The 14,826-nt window shown below is 44.5% G+C and overlaps 1 protein-coding gene across 15 annotated transcripts in view; it reads left to right on the top strand.

Moving 5' to 3' along the window:
• Window positions 1-14,826, top strand: part of Ncald (neurocalcin delta) — a 432,618-nt gene that overhangs the window by 310,510 nt on the left and 107,282 nt on the right. The window contains exon 5 of one of the 15 annotated variants that reach the window (XM_023702320.1): window positions 14,623-14,748. The exons of the other annotated variants lie outside the window; for them this stretch is intronic. The gene's annotated coding sequence lies outside the window, so the exon portion shown is untranslated. The remainder of the gene's footprint in view (window positions 1-14,622; window positions 14,749-14,826) is intronic. 15 annotated transcript variants of the gene reach the window in all.

Genomic DNA, 14,826 nt, shown 5'->3' on the forward strand with positions numbered 1-14,826 from the left:
GTTGTTTGGATCTGGCTGCTGTGCTCCACTTCTTTCTGCTGCAGCTGTTAGAGGTGAACCCTTTGTGTCTCTCTGGCAAGATGTTCAGCTCCTGAATCAGCTGGATGGGTCTTGCCTCTAGTCTCTTTGCAGGGAGTTCTGCTGAAAGGTTCCACACTGGGCCTGCACTCTGGGTCGAATGAGAATCCGAGGGCCCCAGGCGGTCTCACTCACATGCCGGGCCTGGGCTCTGGGTCTATTCAGGATTCGCGGACCCAGGGCTGGGCCTGTGCTCCTGGTCTATTCAGGATCCCAGGGGCCCTGGGTTGTCTCACTCGCTCCACTCTAAACTATAGCTAGCACAGCGCTCCATCCTGATTTGGTTTATTTATTTATTATTTTTTGGTGCTGGAAATTGAACTTGTGATCTTTTACTTGCCAGGCAGGTGCTATGCCACTGAGCTATGAGCTGGCTCCATCCTGGTGCTGGTATGATGCTTGTGGTGGATTGCTTGTGGTCAATCTGGTACACCCAGCTGAGTTGACCTAGCATGGTTCTGGGGGTGGGACACCTACCTGAGGATTGCTGTCAGCAGCCAAAGAGGTGGAGGCTGTTGGGAACTGTATGAGGCTGTTAGGGAAGCTTCTGGTGCTATCAAAATTGTAAGGAGCTCTTGGTTCTCTTGGAGGAACTTGTCATGCTGGCTTTCCTGGTGAACTTGGTTGCTCTCAAAGGAGGAGGAAGAGCTTGAGACCTTGTTGTCCCTGAGGATGGCACTATGGGGGAGCTTTGGTCCTCACCTTGAGCATCACTTCCGGGCTCTGGAGGGGAAAATGGCATATAGATCAGTGAACTGGAGAAGCTTGTTGTGTTGGCTTTCTTGATGGGAACGTGGCTGTCCTCATCATTGGAGGAGCTCGGGATATTGCTAAGGATGGCTGTAGTACTTTTGGTGGAGCTCTGGTGCTTACCTTGAGCGTTGCTTCCTGGCTGCAGTCCAGGTCCCTCAGCCTGCTAGCACAGGCCCTTCATCCCATTGGCATAGACTTTCTAGCATCTACCACGGACCTTTGGCCCTTCCCAGCACAGATCTGTGAAAGAGGCCTGCATGAGACATTTTCATGGGTTCAAGGCCTCCAGCTGGACTTGTGGGAGGCATTGTTATGAGCTCTAGGTCTTTAGCTAGACTCATGCGGGCCCTCAGGATTCTTTGGTTTTTAATGTGTGGACAGATTTCCTGCCCTCTTTGTATATGATTCTTTGGGTGACTTATCATAAAATCTGTCCTGTATCGTATTGTGCCCCTTGCACAACCACAAACCACAACAGTGCTCTTTCCTATTATTGACTTGGTGCTCCATCCTGATGTTAACACGATACTGTAACCTGTTGTTAACTTGCACACTCTCCTGTTAATGTGGTGCTTGGTCTTGCTTTTACCTGTGTTGGTATTGAGGGAGGGCTTTCCCCACAAGTCTGTGGTAAACTTTGGCAAAATATAACTATAAATGTAGAAGCCCTTTCCTAATGAAAAAATCTTAAGTATGTCTTTGCCTTAGTAAGAAGTCTTAATACAGTATACTGTACACCTTACTTCAAAATTCCCATATCCTACTGAGAACAGCTTATTGCACTGAGCTCTGGGGCTAGCCATGTTCCACAGCCTGTAAAGGTGCTCTGACATGGTGTCAGCACATTTCTAAATGCAGCTTACAAAGTGACAAAAGCATTGGTCCATCTGCGACTTTCAATAAGCACCAGATGTTATTCTATTTTGTTAGAGTTTGATTTCGATGAATGAATGCATGACAAGAGTTGAATTATCTGGAGTATATTGCTCTTTTCCAAGATTATTTAGAGCAAACTTCTCCAAGATTGTTTCTGTTTCCTATTAGTATTGATATTCAGGAAGGAAACAATATTCAGAAACTATGTGGGTAAAACACACGTATCCATTTTACCTTTCTCATGCAGTAATTTTCACATCTCCTTTAGAGAATCATCAGGAAAGTGCTTCTACATTGGTAGTTATATTTTGCTATCTCAACAAAGATGACTGCACACTGGATTAGTGCTGGTGTACCAGATGGCTTTTCTACCTCTTACCCATCCAGTCACTCAGCGACTTCCACATGCCATGCATGCAAGGTGAATGTGGTTTCTGCCTTAGAGTCTCCATGTGTAGGGAAGAGAGACAAGCTAACAGACAGAACTACAATATCGAGTGCATTTCTACTATGAAACTTAAAGCAGCCTGTAAACACTTACAAATCTTGGAATGTTTCCATGGCTGGTTAAAGAGCCCCTCAGAACCCAGACAAGGACCTAGGCCACTGCAGGGATGGCAGGAATCGGGACTTTGGGAGCGACCAGTGATTTCTCTGGGAATTATCACTGCTGGTGTTTTATGGGAAGGTTGGCCAGCTGACTGAGGTTAAGAAGATTTATATTTACAATCTCATTAGTTTACATGGTGGAGAGAATGGTGATGTTTATTAGCAGCAGTAGGTGAGTCAGCAGCATTAGCCAGTGAAACCAACTGTTGAAGTAAAGCACGGGGAAATAGCTATAGCTGCTGAGATGCACCATGGGGGTGGGGTCCTGGAAGCGTGTGTTGTTTATACATTAAAATATTATTCAGCTGACATCCTAGTATTCTAATGGAATTCAGATGTTTGATTTATACTTCTGTGCTTCCAGTCATGTGTGTCTTATGTTACTGTTTATTTATTGTCTATAAAATGTATGCAAAGAACCCCACCAGATACTGAGGGACCTCTGTTTTGATGTCTGTGGGTCTGCAGCCCAGGAGAACAGCATCAACCAAGGGTGTGGGGCATGCAGGTTGAAAGGCCACGGGGAGCAGTCTGCTGGAAGCGGAAGCAGATTGTGATTCCAAATGGAAAACGAGGGCGTTGCAGGAGGCTGCTTTCAGAGCTCATCCCGCGGTGTCAGTAAACTGATCATCAGTGGGGAGTTCCTGCAGGCCATGGCTTGAAGAGGAGGGATGTGGGAGCTTGTCAAAGGAGGGCACTGATCACAGCAGGCCTTGGCTTGGTACCAAAAGACGAAATGATTGTAGAATTTTGAGATTAGGATTACCAAAGCCTAAAAGGCTTTCTGACAAACATACGCAGGGCTTTAAGGGTTTGGAGCAATCTAGTCTCACTTTTTCCATGGTAATTTAAAATTTATTTGTTTTTATTTTTGTAAGAGAATATAAAAATAGTTAAAAAGAAAAAAGAAAGAAACAATGCAGAGTTTCACAAAACAAAATCATAGGAATTCAACAATGGTTGTTATATTGCATATTACCTTCAAATATGTTGCTCAGATTGCCAGATATAAGCATGCAAAATTGGTAAAAAAAATTATAAAAAATTAAGCACTAATTGCCCCTTTCAATAGAACAGCAGAAATCAGTGGTAGTTACCCAAGCCATTCTGTGTATATACATATGTAATTTTTCCCTTCTTTCTTTCCTTTCCCTCATCCTAGTTGTTCCTTCCCTTTAAGCAGTTTCTTTCCCTTTCATAGTATCTATTGTACCTTTATTTACTCTTTCATGTTCTTACACTAGGGAGACAGTATGATGTGTATACTTAGGGGAGGATTATTCTTTGTTTTTGGTGCCAAGGACTGAACCCAGGGCTTCCAGCTTGCTAAGAAAGCATTCTACCACTGAGCCAAATCTCCAGTCCTGACAATGTTTATACTTGTGGGTCTGATTTATTTCACTTATGAGTATGGTCTTTAGTTGCATCCACTTACCTATAAAAGCGTTGAGTTTATCCTTTTATAGCTAAGTAGTACTCCATTGTATAAAAATACTACGTCTTTTTTATCCATTCTTCAGTTGATAGGCATTTAAAATTTAGAGATGAAAAATTGAATTAAGGAAGAAAACACAGAAGCTTTTGCTGAGATTGTTATAGTTTTATGGACTGATCATAGAGTGTTAGAAATAGCAATGAGTGAGTGAGGGCCGGCGAGATAGCTCGGTGAACTCAGGTTTGGTCCCCTGCACCACAGGCTACGCCAGCCCCACCCCTGAGACTGGACACACGCCTGTAATCCCAGCACTGGGGAGGCCAAAAACAGGTGTCCAAACTGCATAATGGGACCCTGTACCAAATACATAACAAATAAATAAATAAATAAATAAATAAATAAATAAGTGATTCTCTTTATCAGGGATGTTCACATGTTGATTATTTATTTGTATTTAGCGTACAGGGCGCGCAGGGTGTACAGGGCGCACGGGCTCTCACTGCATAATTGGACTCCTAGTGACCCTCCTGGTTACAACCTGCCAAGTTCTGGGATTGTAGGCGCACACCACCACACCCAGTCTCACTCACTGTCTCAACGCGCCCTGGTGAGAGGCTGGCATGGCAGGCCTCAGGATCAAACTCAAGTGTTGTTTAGCTATAAAGTTTTTGTTTAGTTCCATGTAAAGTGTGGTATGTCACCTAGAGAAAGTGGGGCAGGGTATGAGGTGCAGCACCCACTTCTTGTGCTACTTGGCTCTTCCAAGGGTTCCTAGGACACCATCGGAAAACTGTGGCCCCAGGCCTGCTCATACATTGTACCAGTGCAGGCCCAGGGTGAGTGGATCTGTGTGAGTACTGCTTGCCAGAGCCCAAAACAGGTTGAGGGGTTGTGACATATTTTGGCTTCTTTCAGTGAGCTTTCTTAAATATCAAAGACAATTTTTGCATCTTTTCATTCATGTTTCCAAATGCCCATAGCTTCTGAATCTGGGCCACTGTCTGCTGAGTGAAGATAACCGAGGAGAAGAATGGTTGCTGGGTCATGGACCTGGAAGGAGCTGAGTCTCCTGCATCCTTCTTGCATCTGTGGGTCTCTGCTACATGCATGGAAGGAGAGCCTTCCTTGTTCGCTGGCCAAAGCCTCATCTCTGATGGGAAATGTAGTTGTACAGAAGTGCTGGTTTCCCATGTGCATTTTTGTCTGCAAGCTTTTGAGCTTCTGTGGGGTGCTGGTGTCCTCAGTGCATGCATCCTGCCTCTCCTCATACTCTTAGGAGCACTGGGGGGCCTTCCAGGCTCCTAAGCATTGACACAGTTTAGGTAGCAAAACCCTGTAGATATTCTGCATTAGATTGTTGTGATCTTCAGATACCAACAAGGTGTTTTCTGCTAAGGAGACCTTTGGTGGCAGAGACAGCTAGCTGTCTATCAGCCCTGCCACCTCCCTCTTATAGCACAGATCCATTTCTGGGGGAAGGAGCCACTCAGTAAGCAAACTACATGTGGTTGGGTACAGCCCAGGGCCACGGGAGAGCTTGAGCTCCTCAGGGCTCTTCCTGTTTGCTGATTAGATGTACAGAATTGAAGGACCTCAGCAAGGTTTCTTTAACTGATTGCTGTTGGCACTGGGGACTGGATGGTTCTTGCATGGGGGGCCTGATCCTGTGCATTGCTGAGTGCTTAGCAGCACCCTTGGCCTCTGTCCACTCAATGCCAGGAGCTCCTCCTGCAGTGGGAACCACTAAAAATGCTCCCTGGGATTGCCAGATGTCCTTTGGTGTGATGGGGCTGGGAGCGGGGGAAGAAGGACAAAATGCCTCCTGGTTGAGCACCCAAAGCTGTAGCAGGAGTGTGGTGTCTGTTGCTATGCTTCTGGGGGCCAGGAACTGCCGGGGTGAGCTACTGGGATTTGGAGGTGTACTTGTTACAGCTCCTGGTGTCCCCGCACCAAGCACTGCTCTTCATCTGCGTTGCTCACTGGACTTCAGTGTAAGATTCCTTATATATAATGGGTTTTCCACAACAACAAGAAAATGAACAAAACTTCAGGAAACTTTGGAGCCCGCTCAGTCTCTTCCCTTTGTAGATAAGAACCTGACACAAAGAAGCCAGGTGAGTTGTCCAAAGCCACACCACTAGTGAGTTGCAGAGGTGAGCCCAGAACTTTGCTGCTACACTTTGTTAGTGCCTCAGCCTGAAGTCGCCATCTGTGCCCTCCAACCAGCAACACAGGCAAGAGACAAAACGACCCCAGTGAAGAGCAGCATGGCTCAGGACCTTTGATGTGGCTCCACTTGGCCAAATCCTAGGGCTGACGTCAGTGCAGTCTGTCAGGTAGGAGGGGTACCAAGGCAGACGTAGGTCCCACCCCACCAATTTCTTGTATCCCCCAAGTCCCTAAGATGTGGCCTGCTCTTGGGGGTAACAGTGTTACCACAGTCCTTCAAAGGCTGGCTGTCAGTGCAGGGGCCTGTCTTAGATGAGCCAGCCATCCCAGAACAGGAAGGTCTTAAATGGGGTCGTAAACAGGATGGCATGGGCTTCAAATTGGGACGAAATGGAGACCACGTCTCTTTTCTCCCACTGCTGAGACAAAATACTCAACATTCAGAATTAAGGAAGAAAGGTTTATTTAGCTCACAGTGTATGGATGTTTCAGTCCATAATCAGCTGACTCCAAGGCAGGAATGCATGGCACAGGGGCAATACTACAAGGTGACAGAAGATGGCAAAAGCAGCAAGAGTAAAAGGGTGGGGGTTAACAAACCTCTTTTCCTCCCTTGTATTGTAAGTAGGGTACCCACCCCAGGGCGGGTGTAGCACCCAGACCATCTCCCTTGCCCTCCTGTTGCACAGGATGAGGAATAGAAAGTGAAGACTCCTTATAAAGAATGGGATTTCCTCAACAATAAGAAAAGGAGCAAAGCTTCAGGAAACTTTGGAGCCAGCTCAGTCTCTTCCCTTTGTAGATAAGGATCCCTGCTGAGTCAATTAAACTTTTAAACTTCCTAAGTTGACACAAGGAATCAACCATTACACCAAGCAAGTAGGACTTCAGGGGAACTGAAGGTGATCACATGACCTGGGCACATTGGTGGGCCACTGAGTGGGAAAAGTGCTTCCAGCTTAGCATGAAGCCTGGCTTTTGTTGGCACACCCCTGTGCAGTGCTGAGCTGGCGGTTGTCCCCAGTGTACCCAGTAAGGCCCTTGCAGTGGCCTGGCACCTCATTACGTGCTGGACAGAAGTCTTTTGAAGAAAGCCATGAAGTAAGACCATCAACCCATTTTGATGTCTCCCTCTTGCATTTTGTACTTATCCGTCCCTCCGCCAGCTCTGACTGGTGGGCCCTGGCTCCACGCCCAGATGTAAATGCTCCCCTGAAGGCACCCACACTACTTGAGGAAACTAAGGCTTAATCCAGTTTCTTACCAATTATGAGGCAGAATGGATGTGCCTTCTGTGGGCTATTAGGATACAGTTCTTATCTGGGACATACCAAGTGGCTACGTTTCTATAAATTCTCAAAGGTAGAGAAGCCAGGCTCTCTCACGTACAGGGAAGGCTGAGCATGGGCTTAGAATTGCCAAGTGCATTCAAATCCATTATATTTTTCTTTTGTTAGATATTCCTTCCAGCTAAAACTGCAGTAGAGAGAAAGAGAACAATTATTCATGTTCTTTGAAAATGACAAATTTTATTTTAAGATGGGATATTCATGAGTTATAAAACACTTCTTTTTCTTTCAGTTTGAACTATAGTTTCTGGAATTAAACCTTGGCCTCAGGATGTCTGAGCTGGGGGTTATTTGTTGAATTGTTCTGAACAAGCAATTGTTAAAAAAAATCATAATAACTTAATCTTAATTGCTTATGGGAAAAAGAATAAAGGGATATGTGGACACTTAGAGTCCTCTGTACATTGTCAAAGCATGAACAGGACTGGCCAGGACATTGTGGACAACCCACTGAGCTAGGTTATTGTCAAAAGACTGCAAATTTCAGATATTCATCGTTTTTGGTATTACTTTGTGACATTTGTTGTTTAAACTTTGTGCATTATTTTGAATAGGAAAAAAGCTTCAGCTCTGACTGTTTTTTAGAAGTCCTTTCCCCCTTGCCACCCAGAATATGTTCATGAGCCAATAGTGCGGGATCACCCGAGAGCTCCTGTAAAGGCAGACTCCTAGGCCCATCTGCACCCGGTGAATAAGAGCCTTGAGCTTAAGAAGTTCCTCAGTGGCTGTGCACCTATCCAAATCTGAGATGCAGTGAGGAAATGAGGCCCACGGCAGTTCTGAGAACATGTGGGAAAAGCAGTGGCTCAGGAGGAAGGGCCACCGTGAGAGGAACAAGGCTGCTGTGAGTTCTGTAGCCTCTTCAGATCCATGCTTGGGATATGGCAGAATGCTTTGATATCTGTCTCCCACCATACTGAAACATGGTCACCATAAGAGAGAATGTTCTAGAACTTCTTCCATGGTGGGCACATATCTAAAAGTTACAGTGAGGGCTGTGGAGATAGCTCAGTGGTCTAAATTCCTGTCTAGGCAAGTGCAAAGACCCGGGTTTGATCCCGGGTCACACTGAACTGGCCACCAAGACCAGGTATGATGGTGCATGCCTGTAATCCCAGCACTGGGGAGGCTGAAATAGGAGAATCACTATGAGTCTGAACAGCGTAGTGAGACCCTGCACCAAATACATTAAAAAAAAAAAAAAAGATAAAAGTTGCAGTGAAAGACTTACCCAATGGATAGCTAAAGGCTGACATGGCCAGTCGGCTATGGCAGGCGAGAAGTGACTCACCTCTTGTTGGGACTGCGGGCTGTGATTGGCTTCTCAAGGTGGCCTGGCACACAGAAGCAGGAGGTCAGAGTGCACAATGCTTACATTGGCCTTCCTACTGTTTATATAAGGAAATAGCCTCATTAATCCCAAACATATCTGTTATCCGTGAAATCAGGTGTTTGCTTAAAACAATAAACATAACCCATTTCTTCCATTTCAGGTTTGATGCAATTACCACCTAAGGCAGCCCAGGCCTTGGGGGCTTTATTAGATTTCACTGTTTCTGCAAACAGAACTATCCATTTGGTAGAGTGGATCACCCATGGACATATTCTGTCACTTGGATGTCAGTATAAAAATAAATCATGTTTGGTAATCAAACTTTGCTTATTTTAGGAGCCAAGATGAAGAAAATGAAATGCTGTATATTTCTGATAGGCAAGGAGACATTTAAATGGCCATGAAGTGAATAGGGCTGAATTCTCCACTCAGGCAGAATTGCTGGGCGCTTAGCCCGAGTTAGGGACCATGGATTTATGGGCATGGCGAGAGGAAGAGAAAAGAACAACTGTTCCTTTTCCTGGCAGGAGGCAGAGGAGGGAGGATTTGCATTCCTGTGTTGTCGAGGATCTGGATGCATGTAAATGAGACATAGGCAAGCTGGGCAGATAGGGACTGCTCAATAGGCACCTATTTCTGCTCCCTTCAGAGAGAAGCCAGTGGCATGGTCTAGGCAAAGTCCAGAGGCAGACTTGGCTCATGAAGAGCCTTCTATCTGTGCTGGCAAACATAAAGGAGAATGTACCCTTTGTTTCTAATGAAAGAGCTATTCTGTGAATCATAGCTGCAATGGAGAACAGGTGCAGCAAAACCAGTCTCCTTGCACTGAGGTCACGGGAAATTAGGGTTTCCTGATGAAGACCAGAGTGCCTGTGCCTCAGGCTGAGTGGATAGGAGAAGGACCCCTGCTCTGTTCCAGAGGAGGCCAGCAGGATTGCAGTTCTGTTTTATGTTGCTACACTTGCTTCCCTGAGGAGAACATACTGAGTGACCCCAGAAGGTGACTCTAAGGACCTAAAGCAACTTCAGCTTCATGGAGCCCCAAAACAACTTTTTAGAGGAAACCAATCTGTCCAATGATGCAAGGTTTCCCTGAAAAGAATATATATAGGTCTAGAAATGGGGATGAGGACCTACAATATTAAATATTTAAAATACCCTTTGATAAATTCACCTCTCAGACACTCACAATTCTGATTCACCAGGGAAATAGAAAAGAATGAGTAGGAACATACAAAATATTGGATTGAAGAGAACCCAGTGACACAGGTACAGCTTCCTGAGCAGTGACAGTCATATGTCGTATTAGCATGGCTTTCCTTAGTGTGTAGAGCATCCTCACTGGGTCCTCAGAGCAGTCCTGGGAATTTCCCACTAGTTGGGTAACATAGCCTCAAGACTAGCACTCTTCCTGTATACTCGTGGCCTCTAGATGTAGGGTGAGCATGACTATTATCGCTAGATTATTTTTCTATAAGAAATAAATGAAACTTCATCAATATTGAAAACATAGACTACATATTACACCTGTTTATAAGAAACCACTCATTGTCTATGTCAAGTGAGGTCTCCATAGAGTGGAGAGAGACTTACAGTATTTGAGAGGGTCTAAGTGGGATCCTGACTTACGTCTTCCTGGTCAGCCACTGTTTCATGTTGTCCTAGCCAGTCTAACAAGCTGCTGGAACATCTCCAAGGAGGTGACTTGAAAGGTGAATTATCTTCACTGTCTTCGAGGCCAAGCGTTGCCCAGTACCCGTTGCGCCTTGCAATGAGGCCTCACAGGCATTCATTGGGCAGCCTCCCAGAGTAGCCATTCATTTACCCCAAAATACTGACTCTGCGTACCCCGCTCCCCTGCCACAGGTGATTATAGATACAGAACGCTCCACAGTATTCTGAAAGGTTGGCAGATTTACTGATAAATATTTATTTGTTTATTTATTTATTTATTGTGAATTTAGGACGGAGTGTACAGGGTGTACAGGGTCTCACTACATAATTGGACTCATAGTGATTCTCCTGTTTTCAGCTTCCAAAGCGCTGGGATTATAGGCATGCGCCACCACACCCAGTCTCAATTGCTGGCTCAGCCCACCCCGGGGGCAGGGCCGGCACCACATGCTAGGGTCAAACCTCAGCCGCTCCACTCTGCTGAAGCAGGTGCTTTAGTCCGCTGAGCTATCTGGCCAGCCCTTACTGATAAATATTTAGAAGTATCTTTTGTGATGTCTTAATTACAAACCAAAGAGCCCTGTGTGACATGCTGAATATTGACCTTCCAGGTGCTGTTAAAATTGGTTGAAATAATACCTAGAAAACATGCAGTGGCAAACTAAAGCCAAATGCCTTTCTGTGTCAGCTGATACTGTTGGACTAGGAAGAGGAAATATTCCTGAGTAAGTGAGGATCAGACCACAGAGTATGGGGTGTTTGGTATTCTGTTGTTTGACAGCATATATATGTCTATCTAGGATGTTGGGTAGATTCTGTTTTAGTTCTAGAGAACATAAAGAATACTTTAAAAGTGTGTGTGTGTGTGTGTGTGTGTGTGTGTGTGTGTGTACTTGCCCTCTTGCGCATACTCAGGCTACATATTCATGCTACATATGGGAAGATGTGCTGGAAAAGATAGCTCCTCAGCAAGTGAATTATTTCTGTAATTAACAAATGTTTTATGGGAAACCTAAGTAAGTGCACCTCTTGGGACAGAGTTTGGACCAGATTAAAGTATTGCCTGAATCATTCATAGGAAAGTCTTTATAGCAACATTAACAACAATGTGTGTGTGTATGTGTGTATGTGTGTGTGTGTGTATACAAGATAGTTAGCGTAGATATACAGCTACTTTCTCTTAGTTCAACGAGAAGAAAGGTTTGTACTAATATTGTATAGACAAGATATGTCTGCATCTTGTCCTCTGAATAACTACTATGAAGACAACAATATGTAATGTATTAATTATTGTAACTGTCTTACTGACCTGTTTTGAAACTTTCATTGCTATTTTATCTTTTTTTCTCATTAAAATGAAGAAAAAACTAAAAAAAAGAAAATATCATCTCTGAAAAAAAAGAAAAGAAAAGAAATCAATGCCAGAATTACACAGAATGTTCCAGGATGTCATCCATATGGCTTAACTTCATAAGAACAAGACCTTTGAAATGTAATAGAGTCTGTATCGCACTGCATGATGAGATGGATGGTAACCAGGAGAAAGCTTATGTAACGCACAGACTAAGGTCCTTGCAAGTCACTGTCTGTCAAAATATTGAAGCTGTTAAGATGAATTATGCATTTTTCTTTTAGAAAACAAGAGTCAAATTTTCTGGCCTTTTCTATGATAATTATTTTATCGAGAACATAGGTTTTAAAAACATAAAAATTGGCATTATAAAACTATCAGTGAAGAATAGAAGTAGGAAAGACATCTTTTCATTGTTTGACACAGGAAGTATGTGATCAAATGGTTTGTCTTCTGTAAGTCCATCACCTTAGGCTACCCTAAGTGCCCCCTGCCACCTTGTATTTCCATAATTTATATCTCCACCTCTCCTCACACCCACTTATGAATCCTTCCATCCATCCATCGATCCATCGATCCGTCGATCCATCGATCCATCCTCCCATCCTCCCATCCTCCCATCCTCCCATTCTCCCATTCTCCCATCCACCCATCCAGCCAGCCAGCTAGCCAGCAAATATGTAATGATCATGTATCATGCGTCAGTGTTCTAGGTAGTGGGTATGCAAAATAGACAGTGAGAAAACTACCAAGAATCCCAGTTGTCATGAAACTTAAGTCTAACTGGGAGAAACATAAAATAAATAAAGAAGATATGTGTTAGATAGTGATAGATGCTATGAAAAAAGAATAAAGTAGTGGATGCCAGGGATTGCATTGCAACTATAACTTTAGTAAGCATCATTAAGAATACAGTGTAAATAAAGGTCCAAAGGGAGCTAGCAATGAGATGCGCAGACGTGTGGGCTAAAGGTTTCTTGGGCAGAGGAAAGAGCAGGCACAAAAGTCCTGAAGGAAGGCTATGCTTTTGGTCTTACTTGGAGCTGAATGAGCCTGGGGACAGGAAGTACTGAGGGCAGGGGTGCAGACAGCAGGCTAGCAGAGGTTTTGGGGTCATGCAGGATGTGAGCTTTTAGTCTGAGTGAGATGGCAAGCCCCTGTGCTGCTCTTCTGTGCCTTGTGTTTTAGCAGGATGATGTGGGCTATGTGTTAGTGAATAGATGGAGTGGGGGCACGGAGAGACTTGGGGGCAGGCATTGCTATAATCAAGGTAAGAAGCGGCTTGTGCCAGAATAGAGGCGATGTGAGGTGTCTGGATGTCAATCATGCAGAGTTGAAATTATCTACCGATTCTTTGTCTCCTCCACCTGCGTGGTATATGCTCAGTACACTGTATATCACAGTGCTTCACCTGAAAAGATCACAAAACATCTCCTCTTTGGAAGTGAGATATGTCCACCATGAGGATCTTATGGAACACATTGTTTAAGTTGTGGCTAAAAGGCAACTGAGGTAGAAGGAAAACTTTTAAGGATTAAAGGAAAAATTACAGGTTCATGGTGTGTTATGATGAGGTGGATGATTGGGGAAGCATATTCTCAGCCACAGAGGCTGATTTAAGGAGACGGTTCCTTCTGAACACAGTTCTAGATGTTTAGGTCTATGACACAAGCCTGCTCAATCTAATGTTCTAGTGGGAAGTGTTGCATTGCATAATCCCAGGATGGGCCTTTCCCCGAGCGTGCCCTGTGGGTCCCATGCCTGTGCAATGTGGTGGTGATTTATGGACAGTAGATGCCTATGTCTTTGGGACATAGACACCCAGACCACAAATTCACATCACTGGAGAAACAAATCAAAGGCAATGGCTTTAGATGCTCTTTGTGCAAGAACCTTTCAAGTAGTTATATTAGATTGAATAATAGTCCCCCAAAATTGCCATATATGAAAGAGTATTCTTGCAGATGTGATTAAGTAAAGAACTTTTTTAACGTATTTGGTACAAGGTCTCACTACCCAGCTGGGACTTGTAGTGATCTTTCTGTTTTCAGCCTCCGTGACACTGGGATTACAGGCATGTAGGGGTTGGCACAACATGTGGTACCTGGGATCGAACCCTGGTCCCTGCCCTTGCCTAAGCAGGTGCTTAGTCCACTGAGCTACCTCACTGGCCCTAAGTGAAGAATCTTGAAGAAGGTGTCTTGGTTAGTTTTCTCTCCTTGCTGAGATGAAATACCTAATGCCAAAAATTAAGGAAGGAAAGGTTAATTTAGCTCACAGTTTGTGGAGGTTTCAGTCTATAATCAGCTGGCTCTGAGGCAGGGTGGCATGGTGAGGAGCAACAGGTTAAGGTGACAGAACACAGCACAAGCAACAAGAGCAAAAGGGAAGAGAGCAAACCTTTTTTCTGCCTTTATAGTGTAAGCAGGCTGCCCACCCTCGGGTGGGTGTAGCACTTAGGCCATTTCCTGCCCTCCTCGTGCCCAGGGCTGAGAATGTTTACAAAATGAGGATCCTGGCTCCCTGCAGAGTCACTTAGCTAAGCTCCTAAATGGCTCAGCTGGACACACCATATCAACATTATGGGTGGGAAGATCACCAGATCCTTATATAAAGAAAAGCAGAGAGAGGTCGGGGATAGAAAAGAGGGTTATATAATACCTAGGTGGAGACTACAATGATGCAGCCAGCTGCTGAGGAATGCTGGCAGCTGGCAAGGCTGGCAGAGATGAAGAATGGATTGCCCGCTGGAGCTTTTAGAGCAAGCCTGGCTCTGTTGACATGTTGTCATTGGCCTCACAAGACAGATTTTGGTCTTCTGGGTTCAAGTACCATGGAGGAATACATCTCTGTTGTTCTAAGCCACCAAGGATGTGGTAATATTGGTATAGCAGGCATAGAAGATTTGGTCACTAGCCCATTAGTAAACTAGTTACATTCCATTTATCGCTGATCTTCCAAGAGACCTACTCAGCTCTCTTTCACTCCTCTGTAGCTGCTTCAGCGAGGACTCAGTGTATGAGTGATTTCAAGGGAAAAGCAAGGTGGTTAAACACCTGTGGTACTGGGATCCTGGCACCTGCTCAACTGCCTGATCAGATGAGGATTCTTAACTTAGAGGGTGAGTTAACTGCTAACTAGGATCTTTTTTTTTTTTTTTGACATCAGTTATTTTTATTTTAAAGAAAGAAAAAAAAAA

The sequence above is a fragment of the Octodon degus genome, unplaced genomic scaffold (assembly GCF_000260255.1).
Source record: "Octodon degus isolate 3935 unplaced genomic scaffold, OctDeg1.0 scaffold00148, whole genome shotgun sequence".
NCBI lineage: Eukaryota > Metazoa > Chordata > Mammalia > Rodentia > Octodontidae > Octodon > Octodon degus.